General features: G+C 36.7%; 1 non-coding gene across 1 annotated transcript; it reads left to right on the forward strand.

Annotated features, from left to right (window-relative positions):
• The first annotated feature begins 5800 nt into the window (after window positions 1–5800).
• Window positions 5801–5908, forward strand: LOC148570723 (small nucleolar RNA R71). The gene has a single exon (XR_015880460.1). It is a non-coding gene; the product is annotated as a small nucleolar RNA R71 (small nucleolar RNA).
• Window positions 5909–13379: the final 7471 nt, after the last annotated feature.

A 13379-nucleotide genomic window follows, 5' to 3' on the forward strand; every position in this document is an offset into this window, starting at 1 on the left:
AATTGAGTGGTTTTTATCAACTCTTTACCCACTTATTCATACTATTTGCATGGTTTTACATTTTCCTTCCTAATTATGTGCTTTGATTGAAAACATGCTTCTTTGGCCTTAAGTTCCCTATGTTTAAATCCTCTCTTATTACCATTAGATGCCTTGATATGTGTGTTAAGTGATTTCAGAGATTACAGGGCAGGAATGGCTCAGAGGATAGAAAGGAAGCATGCAAAAGTGGAAGGAATACAAGAAGTTGGAGAAATTGCTAAGCTGTCCAGCCTGACCTCTTCGCACTCAAACGGCGATAACTTTAGCTACAGAGGTCCAAATGACGCGGTTTCAGTTGCGTTGGAAAGCTAACGTCTGGGAATTTGATTTGATATATAATATACCATAGTTTCCCTGACGCTAGGCAACGCGACCGTGTACTCCATGCGGACGCGTCGTAGTGACAAAAAACCAGCGTGGCAGATTTCTTCTCCGGCGATTTCTGGGCTGTTTTTGACCCAGTTTTCAGCCCAGAACACACAGATTAGAGGCTATAAAGTAGGGGAATGCATCCATTCATTAACAAGCTTTCATATTCACAATTTTAGGAGTAGATGTAGTTTTTAGAGAGAGAGGTTCTCTCCTCTCTCTTAGGATTAGGATTTAGGATTTCTCTTAGTTTTAGGAGTGACTCTCAATCCCAGGTTCAATGTTCTTTTTATTTCTTTTCTCAATTTAATTTATGAACTCTTTATGTTTAGATTGATCTTCTATTATTAATGCAATTCGAGGTATTTTCAGATTTAATTTTGCTTTGCTTTATTTATAAATGCTTTTAATTCAATTTAGATATTTTCCCCTTTTAGCTTTGGTTAAATAATTGGTGACTCTTGAGTTATCAAACTCATTGTTGATTGAAAATTGGAATTCTTCAAGAATTAATTTAAGTTCCAATAACTCTAACTTTTTTCCAGGAAAGACTAGGATCTGAGGAATAAAAATTAATTCATCCACTTAACTTACCTTCATAGTTAGAGGTTAACAAAGTGGGAGAAAAATCCAATTCTCATTACAATTGATAAGGATAACCAGGATAGGACTTTCAGTTTTAATACCTTGCCAAGAGTTTATTTTATTATTACTATTATTCTTATTGTTCAACATTACTTGCTCCTTCTTTCCAAAACCCCTAATTTACAAGACTCATAACCAATAATAAGAACATACCTCCCTGCAATTCTTTGAGAAGACGACCCGAGGTTTAAATACTCGGTTATCAATTTTAAAGGGGTTTGTTACTTGTGACAACCAAAACGTTTGTGAGAAAGGTTGATTGTTTGGTTTAGTAACTATACTTGCAACGAGAGTTTACTATAACCTCTAAACCATCAATCTTCAGTTCTTTCAAGTATACCACTTGAAAATCCTTAAGATGCTTGATAGGTCTTGAGCAGACAGGTCATGAAACTTGGGAAGCAAATTGATCAAACCGTTCTTCAACTCAAAGTTAGCATCCAAGTCGGGGTAGCGGAGTTGTAGTGGTTGAAGAGTGAAATCTAGTGCACCCGCCTCCTTGAGAGTAACTATCCTTGGAGCGGCCATGGTCTCAGTACCTAATTCAGTGGAAGCAACGTCAATAAAGTCAACAAAAGAATTAATGGTTCCTCCTTCAAATGACACCTCAAATTCAACTTCGGAAAAGGTTGGTGATTCGGCGGAAGCCGCATCACTAACCCCAAAGGTCAACCGATGCCGAACTTGCCTAATATGTAACAAAGTTTTTTCAATTTCGGGATCAAATGGGGATAAGCACGGATCCGGCAACGAACGCGTCATTCAATAGAAGAAACATAAAGTTCATGATAACAAAATATACTAAAGTAAGGTAACTACCAATTACTACTAAATATAAATCCTAACTAAGAACCAAACCAAAAAATGATCAAGAAAAGAGCAACTATTCACATATGAACATATTAACACCAACCAATAATATGGAACACATATGCAATTCCCCAGCAACGGCTCCAAAAACTTCATGTGGGATAAATGCCGGCTTAGAAATGTGCAAAGGATTTTTCAAGTCAATGTCGCAAGTTTAGCCTAAACAGACAAATGATCCCAAATCAACATCTAGAAGAATGTCAGAATAATCAAATCAATTACCGAGAATGAAATTCCGGGTCGTTTTCCCTAGGAATTGCAATAAGATGCACATCATTGGTTAGGAATTTTTTAGGGGTTTTTGAGTTTAGTGTGAAAAAAAGTAAAGTGACTAGAATTTAAAGGCAATGAACAACTAACAACTAAATTAAAGCAAATAAAGTTATCAATCAAACAATTAATTAACTAACAAGCATGCAATAAAAGATAGCAATAATAATGGCATATAACTAAATTCAAGGCATCAAGCTAAGAGAGCTAAAGAATCAAAGTTAACAAGAGAAATGACAATCAATCAATATAAGAGACCTTATCTAGGGGTGAGAATCAGAATTCCTATCCTCATTGTCTTCCTCAAGTGTGATGGTAAATGCTTATTACTCTCACTTAGTTATCCTCTAACAATTGAAGAAAATTCAAGTGAGTATAATTAATTCTAGTCCACAAGTCCTAGTCAATTTCTAGTGAAAGACTAGATATAGTGGAGTTCAAGCTAACTAGCAACCTTTAATTACCAATCAATACTTGATTTTTACAATTCAAGAGTCTCTAATTAGTCAACCCCAAAGCCAAAAATGAAAATCTACTCTATAATCATAAGTGACATTTTCTCAAACACTTGGTGAGCAATAACAAAAGACATCATAAAATTGAGAAAGCAATCCAAATTAAAGCTACTCACTATCAATAATAAAAAATAACAAATCAAATAACACAAGTGAAACATGAAAAACCTCAATGCATTACTAGAAATTAAATCCAACAAGATCCAAAATCATAACCCAAAATAACTAAAATTGCAAGAGTGCTAAGTAAAATTAGAGAAGAGAAACTACAATGATAGTAATAAAAACTGAAATTGATAAAGGTCTAATCCATGGATTGAAGTAAAAGTAAACAAAGAACACTAAAATCTAGAGAGAAGGAGGAGTCTCTCTTTCTAAAACTCAAAACTATGTAAAATCTAACTAATGGAATGTTGTGTCCAAGCTTCCTTCACCCCTCAGCCTCTAATCTTCGAATTAGGCTTGAATCTGGGCCAAAAAGAGCTCAAAAATCACCCCCAGTGTCTTTCCATTAATGAGACACGTGAAAGCATTCCCGCGTATATGGCAATGTAGTCCGTGTACGTGAACGAAGGGGGCAAACGGAACATGCGTATGCAGCATCAAGGATGTGTACGCATGTCAGCAGAAATCCAAAATCTTCATTTCTTCAAGATTTCCTACTCTTGCTTGCCTCCTTTTCCATTTCTTCCAATTTATCCTTGATTCTAAAATATAAAATCACTTAACAGACATATCAAGGCATCGAATGGAATTTGAGGGAATTAAATTTAGCATTTTTAGAGTCTAAAAAGCATGTTTTTACAATTAAGTACAATTTGGAAGGACATCAAAAAGGTATGTTATTTGAGTGAATAAATGTGAGTTTGTGTGATGAAATCCATTCAATTCAAGCCAAAATTTATCATCAAATATGGATTCATCATAGTTGCTCCTCTTTAAGCATCATCCATGCAGAACATAGTGATTTTCAACTCAAGGCATCCACCACCACGTTCGCTTTTCCCGGATGGTAACTCAGCTCAAAGTCGTAGTCCTTCAGTAACTCCATCCACCTCCTCTGCTGCATATTAAGCTCCTTCTAATCAAAAAGATATTTCAAACTTTTATAATCAGAGAAACTTGGAACTTAACCCTATAGAGGTAATGCCTTCACACATTCAGCGCAAACACAACTACAGCAAGTTCTAGGTCGTGCGTCAGGTAATTAACTTCATGAGGTCTCAACTGTCGTGAAGCATACGCCACCACACACCCTAGACCCTTCAATGAAGCATTGCAATACACCTCAAATGGTTTATTCAGTTCGGGTAACACGAGCACAGGCGCTATAGTCAACTTTTGCTTCAAGCTTGAAAGCTTTCTTCTCATTCAGACGTCCAGACAAACAGCACATCTTTGCAGGTTAACTTTGTCATTGGCAAAGCTAATTATGAGAAGCCTTTGATGAACCTCCGATAATAACCAGCTAAACCTAGAAAAATCCTTATCTCAGTTACTGATGTCGGTCACCCCCAATCCGCTACTGCTTCTACCTTAGAGGGATCTACAGCTATCCCTTATTTGCTTACTACATGGCCTAGAAACTTCACGTCGTCTTTCCAGAACTCACATTTTGATATTTTTGCATAGAGTTTCCTTTCCTTCAAGATCTATAACATAGTTCGTGTAACACCTTAACTTTTAGAACCTCATGATCGTACTAAAAGTCCGAGCGCTACTTACCTCTAAACCTTTTTATTATATACTAACTTTATTTAATATTGATCTTTCGCGAATACGAACTGCAACTTTAATTAAGAAAACAAATATTCTTATGTTAAACTACTTAATCACAAATATATATATATATATATATATATATATATATATATACATATATACATAGACTTATTCCAATATTCTGAAAAACAAATTCTACCCCTCTAAAAACCAAAACAATAAATGACGAGGGGAAAATAAAATCTAAGAACTTAACTCGTAAACTCAATCTTCTATGCTCTTGTAGCTCCGCACTAAACCTTCACACCTATAGCTGAAAGGGGGTGGAAATAGGGGGTAAGAACTAGGGAGTTCTTAGTAGGGTCGGGGTAGTTAGTTAAGTTCGTTATCTAAATTTGAAACTCATATTTTCCTTATAAAAATTTCAAGCAAATTGACATTTCATATATTTCACCACTTACTAAGAAACCATTTTAACCAAAGCCTACCGTTGGTCCTTCCAATCACAGCATTTGGCTCAAATAAAATCAACTCGGCTTACGGTCCAATTCAACACGAATCACCATCAAAACTCAATCACAAAACAGAATCAATCATAGGCACAAACCATGCAAGACAAACATAAATCAGAGAGCAATTACAGAACATAGAATCCAATCACAAGCACACACAAGTATGGTGCATGTCTAGTCCTATATAGGCCATGAGCTCATGTGTTGGTTTGTTGTCCGTTTCCCGACACTGGTCATGAGATAAGCATTTCGTTCCGCCGTCTTTATCTCAGCCAACGTTCCCTCCATGAGCGTCACGCATCGCCGTCCTCATGGGGGAACCTTCCTTCCGGTCTCCAGTGAGCGTTACGTATCGCCGTCCTCACTGAGTCGTCCTTATAGTATCAAGTGAGCGTTACGTATCGCCGTCCCCATTAGAGACTTAGCACTAAGGCCCAAACAACACTCAATTTCTTTTCAATCTTTACTCTCTACTCTGCTGTGGTAGAGATGCATTTAATTAGTACCTTCTTTTCTATCGTTTAATTAGGCCTCTTTAGTACTGTTGGATGATTCCTTCAATCCATTCAGACTCTGAGAAATCATATTGACTTGCTGAGTCAATATTTTATTCTTAGCCAATATGGCATTCAGAGTATCAATTTCAAGAACTCCCTTCTTCATAGGCGTCCCATTATTCACAAGATTTCTTTTAGAAGTGTGCATGAACTGGTTATTTGCAACCATGTCAATGAGTTCTTGAGCTTCTGCAGGCGTTTTCTTTAGGTGAATGGATCCACCTACAGAATGGTCCAGTGACATCTTTGATAATTCAGACAGACCATCATAGAATATATCCAGGATGGTCCATTCTGAAAGCATGTCAGAAGGACACTTTTTGGTCAGTTCCTTGTATCTTTCCCAAGCTTCATAGAGGGATTCACCTTCCTTTTGTCTGAAGATTTGAACATCCACTCTAAGCTTGCTAAGCTTTTGAGGAGGAAAGAACTTGGCTAAGAAAGTCGTGACCATCTTATCCCAAGAGTTCAGGCTGTCTTTGGGTTGAGAGTCCAACCATATTCTAGCTCTGTCTCTTATAGTAAACGGGAAGAGCATAAGCCTATAGACCTCGGGATCAACCCCATTGGTCTTAACAGTATCACAGATCTGCAAGAATTCAGTTAAGAATTGAAATGGATCTTCGGATAGAAGTCCATAAAACTTGCAATTCTGTTGTATCAGAGAAACTAGTTGAGGTTTCAGCTCAAAATTGTTTGCTCCAATGGCAGGGATTGAGATGCTTCTTCCATGTAAATTGGAATTAGGTGCAGTAAAGTCACCAAGTATCTTCCTTGCATTGTTATTATTTTCAGCCATGTCTCCTTCTTTTTCGAAATTTTCAGTCAGATTTTCTCCAGAGAGTTGTGCTTTAGCTTCCCTTAGCTTCCTCTTCAGAGTCCTTTCAGGTTCAGGATCAGCTTCAACAAGAATGTTCTTATCCTCGTTCCTGCTCATATGACAAAGAAGGAAATAACAAAGAAAGTATAGAATCCTCTATGACACAGTATAGAGATTCCTTTATGTGAGTAGAAGAAGAAAAGAAATTCGAACACAGAAAGAGGGAGAGGGTTCGAATTTTTAAGAAGAAGAGAAGTGTTAGTAGAGAAATAAATAATTAGAAGGAGATGAGAGAGGGAATTTTTGAAAATAATTGAAAAGAAAAGAAAAATATTTTTGTTTTTAATTTAAAATTAAAATTAAAATTTGAAAATTTTTAAAAAAATGAAATTAAATTAAAAGTTAAAACAATTAGTTAATTAAAAAGGAATTTTGAAAAAGAGGGAAGGGATTTTCGAAAATTCGAAAGAGAGAGTTAGATAGATAGTTTTGAAAAAGATATGATTGAAATAGTAAACTTTTAAAATCAAACGAAAAGTCAAGTAGTGAAAAAGATTTGAAAATCAATTTTTGAAAAGATAAGAAGTTAGAAAAGAAGTTAGAAAAGATTTTGAAAATTAAAGTTGATTACTTGACTAACAAGAAACAAAAAGATATGATTTTGAAATTTAAAGATTGAACCTTTCTTAATAGGCAAGTAACAACTTGAAAAATTTTTTGAATCAATCACATTAATTATTAGTAAAGATTTTGAAATTATGAAACAAAATAAGAAAAAGATTTTGAAAATTAATTTGAAATTTTCGAAAATATGAAAGAAAAATTGAAAAAGATTTGATTTTTGAAAAAGATTTGAAAAAGATAGAATTTTTTAATTGAAAATTTGATTTGACTCATAAGAAACAACTAAATTTTAAAAATTTTTGAAAAAGTCAACTCAAATTTTCGAATTTGATGAGAAGAAAAAGGGAAAGATATTTTTTTTATTTTTGAATTTTTAATGATGAAAGAGAAAAACATCAAAAAAAGACATAATGCATGAAAATTTTGGATCAAAACAAATGATGCATGCAAGAACACTATGAATGTCAAGATGAACACCAAGAACACTTTAAATGTCAAGATGAACACCAAGAACTTATTTTTGAAAATTTTGAAGAAAAGAAAAACATGCAAGACATCAAACTTAGAAATTTTCAAACTTTAGACACTAATAATTCAAAAATGCATATGGAAAACAAGAAAAGACGCAAAACAAGAAATTTTAAAGATCAAACAAGAAGACTTACCAAGAACAACTTGAAGATCATGAAGAACACCATGCATGAGTTTTTCAAAAATTTTCAAGAAAAATTAAAAAGATGCAATTGACACCAAACTTAAAAATTGACACTAGACTCAAACAAGAAACATCAAATTTTTGGTTTTATGATTTTATAAATTTTTTGGATTTTTTTTTCGAAAATTATTTTGAAAAGGAAAATAAGGATTTCAGAATTTTTAATGAGAATTCCAGGAATCTTGCAATGTTAGTCTAAAGCTCCAGTCCAGGAATTAGACATGGCTTACTAGCCAGCCAAGCTTTCAGTGAAAGCTCCGGTCTAAAATACTAGACATGGCCAATGGCCAGCCAAGCTTCAGCAGATATTGATACCTCCCATGTATACAACAACTATGTGTGCAACTGCCAAATAGGTGAAGATCAACAAGCTCTTGTGATGATAAATTGAAACCCCGGTCCAAAAGATTAGACATGGCTTACAGCCAGCCATGATTTAACAGATCATCATGAAACACTAGAATTCATTCTTAACAATTCTGAATAAAAATGTATTTTTGAAAATAATTTTTTTTCGAAAATAAGAATAATAAAAATAAAAAGGTTAAAATTAAAATAAAATTACCTGATCTGAGCAACCAGATGAACCGTCAGTTGTCCAAACTCGAACAATCCCCGGCAACGGTACCAAAAACTTGGTGCATGAAATTGTGATCATCAATGGTGCCAACAACTTGGTACGCACAATTGTAATCTCAACTCTTTATCACAACTTCACACAACTAACCACCAAGTGCACTGGGTCGTCCAAGTAATAAACCTTACGTGAGTAAGGGTCGATCCCACGGAGATTGTCGGCTTGAAGCAATCTATGGTCACCTTGTAAATCTCAGTCAGGCGGATTCAAATGGTTATGGAGATTTGATAAATAAAAGATAAATAAAATATAAAATAAAGATAGAGATACTTATGTAATTTATTAGTGAGAATTTCAGATAAGCGTATGGAGATGCTTTCGTTCCTCCTGACCCTCTGCATTCCTGCTGTCTTCATCCAATCATTCCTACTACTTTCCATGGCAAGCTGTACGTTGGGCATCACCGTTGTCAATGACTACTTCCCGTCCTCTCAGTGAAAATGGTCCAAGATGCTCTGTCACAGCACGGCTATTCATCTGTCAGTTCTCGATCATACTGGAATAGGATCCATTGATCCTTTTGCGTCTGTCACTACGCCCAGCACTCGCGAGTTTGAAGCTCGTCACAGCCATCCCTTCCCAGATCCTACTCGGAATACCACAGACAAGGTTTAGACTTTCCGGATCTCAGGAATGGCCATCCATGGGTTCTAACTTATACCACGAAGATTCTAATATCTCGGACTCGGTCCCCTGTACTAGATATCCAAGAGATACCCATTCAATCTAAGGTAGAACGGAAGTGGTTGTCAGGCACGCGTTCATAAGTTGGGAATGATGATGATTGTCACGATCATCACATTCACATTGAAGTGCGAATGAATATCTTAAAAGCGGAATAAGTTTGTATTGAATAGAAAAACAGTAGTACTTTGCATTAATTCATGAGGAACAGCAGAGCTCCACACCTTAATCTATGGTGTGTAGAAACTCTACCATTGAAAATACATAAGTGATGAAGGTCCAAGCATGGCCGAGAGGCCAGCCCCCAAACGTGATCTAAAGATAAAACTAAAGATGTAAATACAATAGTAAAAAGTCCTATTTATGCTAAACTAGTTACTAGGGTTTACAGAGATAAGTAAATGATGCAGAAATCTACTTCCGGGGCCCACTTGGTGTGTGCTTGGGCTGAGCATTGAGCTTTACACGTGTAGAGGCTTCTCTTGGAGTTGAACGCCAGTTTGTAACCTGTTTCTGGCGTTTAACTCCACTTTGCAACCTGTTTCTGGCGTTTAACTCCAGAATGCAACATGGAACTGGCGTTGAACGCCAGTTTGCATCATCTAAACTTGAAAAAAGTATGGACTATTATATATTGCTGGAAAGCCCTGGATGTCTACTTTCTAACGCAATTGCGAGCACACCATTTGGAGTTCTGTAGCTCGAGAAATTCCACTTTGAGTGCAGGAAGGTCAGAATCCAACAGCATCTGCAGTCCTTCTTCAACCTCTGAATCTAATTTTTGCTCAAGTCCCTCAATTTCAGCCAGAAAATACTTGAAATTAAAGAAAAACACACAAACTCATCGTAAAGTCCAGAAATGTAATTTTTAATTAAAAACTAATAAAAATATACTAAAAAATAACTAAATCATACTAAAAACTATGTAAAAACAATGCCAAAAAGCGTATAAATTATCCGCTCATCAAGCCACTACAGCGGGAACTCATAGGGCATGTCGGGGTTAAACTGTGGATTGTCAATCAGGTGACTGAAGGGATGATCACGCAGAATGTATGATGCGTGAGCATCTTTCCTATCTTTTTCTAGTGAATTTGCATATAATTTGTTAAGTTTAATCAAGAATTATTTATCTTTTAGCCACTATGGATGCTACTTTGAGCCTTGTGCAATTCTGTTTATTTTAGGTAGCATTCGGCTGGATTTGATGGAGTTTCTGCAGCACAAGAATTAAAGGAGATGACAGCGAGGAGCGACGCGTGCGCGTACATGACGCGTGCGCGTGATTTAGAGCTTTCTGGTGCACGAAATCACAATGACACTTTTGCAATCCCGCACAACTAACTAGCAAGTGCACTGGGTCGTCCAAGTAATACCTTACATGAGTAAGGGTCGATCCCACGGAGATTGTCGGCTTGAAGCAAGTTATGGTTATCTTGTAATTCTTAGTTAGGATATCAGTAATGATTCTTAGTTTTAATTGTAAAAAGTAAATGAACATGAAATAAATACTTGTTATGCAGTAATGGAGAACAGGTTGAGGTTTTGGAGATGCTCTGTCTTCTGAACCTCTACTTTTCTACTGTCTTCTTCTACACGCACGCAAGGCTCCTTCCATGGCAAGCTGTATGTTGGTGGATCACTATTGTCAATGGCTACCATCCATCCTATCAGTGAAAATGGTCCAAATGCGCTGTCACTGCATGGCTAATCTTCTGTCGGTTCTCACTCATGTTGGAATAGGATCCATCGATCCTTTTGCGTCTGTCACTACACCCAACACTCGTGAGTTTGAAGCTCGTCACAATCATCCCATCCCAGATCCTACTCGGAATACCACAGACAAGGTTTAGACTTTCTGGATCTCAGGAATGGCCGCCAATAATTTAGCCTATACCGCGAAGACTTTGATCTCACGGATTCGAATGCTCTGTTGTTAGGAGATGCAATCAAACACGTGAACCGGGAATCAAAGAGATACACACTCAATCTAAGGTAGAACGGAAGGGGTTGTCACGCACGCGTTCATAGGTTGAGAATGGTGATGAGTGTCACGGATCATCACATTCATCATGGTTAAGTACGAGCGAGTATCTTAGAACAGAAACAAGCGTGATTGAATAGAAAACAGAAGTAATTGCATTAATCCATCGAGACACAGTAGAGCTCCTCACCCCCAACCATGGAGTTTAGAGACTCATGCCGTAGAGGATACAAAATTCAGATGTGAAATGTCATGAGGTATAAAATAAATCTCTAAAAGTAGTTTTTATACTAAACTAGTAGCTAGGATTACAGAAAATAAGTAACTAAGTGCAGATAGTGCAGAAATCCACTTCCGGGGCCCACTTGGTGTGTGCTTGGACTGAGCATTGAGCTTTACACGTGTAGAGACTTCTCTTGGAGTTAAACGCCAGGTTGCAACCTGTTTCTGGCGTTTAACTCTGGTTTGCAACCTGTTTCTGGCGTTTAACTTCAGAATAGGGCAGGAAGTTGGCGTTTGAACGCCAGTTTGCGTCGTCAAAACTCGGAAAAAGTATGGACTATTATATATTGATGGAAAGCCCTGGATGTCTAATTTTCAACTCAATTGAGAGCGCGCCAATTGGGTTTCTAAAGCTCCAGAAAATCCACTTCGAGTACAGGAGGGTCAGAATCCAACAGCATCTGCAGTCCTTTTTCAGCCTCTGAATCAGATATTTGCTCAGGTCCCTCAATTTCAGCCATAAAATACCTGAAATCACAGAAATATAGTAAAGACTAACTAAATCATACTAAAAACTACCTAAAAACAATGCCAAAAAGCGTATAAATTATCCGCTCATCACAACACCAAACTTAAATTGTTGCTTGTCCCCAAGCAACTGAAAATCAAATAGGATAAAAAGAAGAGAATATACTATAAATTCCGAAATATCAATGAAACTTAGCTCCAATTAGATGAGCGGGACTGGTAGCTTTTTGCCTCTGAACAGTTTTGGCATCTCACTTTATCCTTTGATGTTCAGAATGATTGGCATCTATAGGAACTCAGAATTCAGATAGTGTTATTGATTCTCCTAGTTTAGTATGTTGATTCTTGAACACAGCTACTTTATGAGTCTTGGCCGTGGCCCTAAGCACTTTGTTTTCCAGTATTACCACCAGATACATAAATGCCACAAACACATAACTAGGTGAACCTTTTCAGATTGTGACTTAGCTTTGCTAAAGTCCCCAATTAGAGGTGTCCAGAGTTCTTAAGCACACTCTTTTTTTGCTTTGGATCACGACTTTAACCGCTCAGTCTCAAGCTTTTCACTTGACACCTTCACGCCACAAGCACATGGTTAGGGACAGCTTGGTTTAGCCGCTTAGGCCATGATTTTATTCCTTTTGGCCCTCCTATCCAATGATGCTCAAAGCCTTGGCTCCTTTTTACCTTTGCCTTTTGGTTTAAAGGGTTACTGGCTTTTTTCTCTTGCCTTTTGGTTTAAAGAGCTTTTGGTTTTTTCTGCTTGCTTTTTCTTCTTCTCTATTTTCTTTTCTTTTTTTTTTTTGAAAACTTTATTATTCACTGCTTTTTCTTGCTTCAAGAATCAATTTTATAATTTTTCAGATTATCAATAACATTTCTCTTTTTCATCATTCTTTCAAAAGCCAACAAATTTAACATTCATAAACAACAAATTCAAAAATATGCACTGTTCAAGCATTCATTCAGAAAACAAAAAGTATTGTCACCACATCAATATAATTAAACTAATTTCAAGGATGAATTCGAAATCATGTACTTCTTGTTCTTTTGTTTTTAGAACATTTTCCATTTAAGAGAGGTGATGGATTCATAAGACACTCATAGCTTTAAGGCATAGACACTAGACACTAATGATCATGTAATAAGACACAAACATAAATAAAAATAGAGCATAGAGAACGAAAAATAGAAGAATAAGAACAAGGAGATTAAGGAACGGGTCCACCTTAGTGAGGGTGGCGTCTTCTTCCTCTTGAAGAAACAATGGTGTGCTTGAGCTCCTCTATGTCTCTTCCTTTCCTTTGTTGCTCCTCCCTTATGCTCTTGTTGAGGTCCATGAATGGGCTCTCTTGTTTGCTCCATCCTCTTTCTAGTGATGGGTTTTTAAGATGAATCTCTCTATCTCCCATGACTCAGAGGTGGAAGCAATTGTCTTCCCTTTCTTCTTTCTAGAGGTTTCTCTGGCCTTTGGTGTCATTAGTGATCATGGAAAAACAAAAAAAGCAACGCTTTTTCCACACCAAACTTAAAATGTTTGCTCGTCCTCGAGCAAAAGAAAGAAGAAAGGAGGAGAAAAAGAGGTGTGGTAGGCGGGGGTCCTGTGGGGTCCACAGATCCAGAGGGGTCAAGGACTTAGCATCCTTGCTCTATTTAGGCGTGC

The sequence above is a fragment of the Arachis ipaensis genome, chromosome B3, assembly GCF_059453495.1.
Source record: "Arachis ipaensis isolate K30076 ecotype BB chromosome B3, ASM5945349v1, whole genome shotgun sequence".
NCBI lineage: Eukaryota > Viridiplantae > Streptophyta > Magnoliopsida > Fabales > Fabaceae > Arachis > Arachis ipaensis.